Below are 307 nucleotides of genomic sequence, written 5' to 3'. Positions count from 1 at the left end.
CGACCCCCGCCCCTTCCTCAGGGCCGGGCTTGGGACCCGGGCAGGGGGCGGCTTCCCGAGCCTGGTGTTTCAGAACGCGTAGTATTAATTACACGCCCGGAGCATTCAGATTATAGCAGGTTTTACCACTGCTTTGTCATGGTCGGATTACAGCAGATGATACGTTTTATTACACTATATATCCGATTAGACGAGATACACCGGCGTTTGCCTCAACTCCTTAAATTACCGACTGCAGCAGTTTAGGGCTGTCACACCGCTTTCAGCAGCGGCATCAACGGGTAGTTCACCAGGAGCAGCGCTGCCC

The sequence above is a fragment of the Chaetura pelagica genome, unplaced genomic scaffold, assembly GCF_000747805.2.
Source record: "Chaetura pelagica isolate M959 unplaced genomic scaffold, ChaPel_1.0 scaffold50, whole genome shotgun sequence".
NCBI classification, from domain to species: domain Eukaryota; kingdom Metazoa; phylum Chordata; class Aves; order Apodiformes; family Apodidae; genus Chaetura; species Chaetura pelagica.
The sequence above is the reverse complement of the archived record's forward strand: the minus strand, read 5'-3'. Positions refer to the sequence as shown.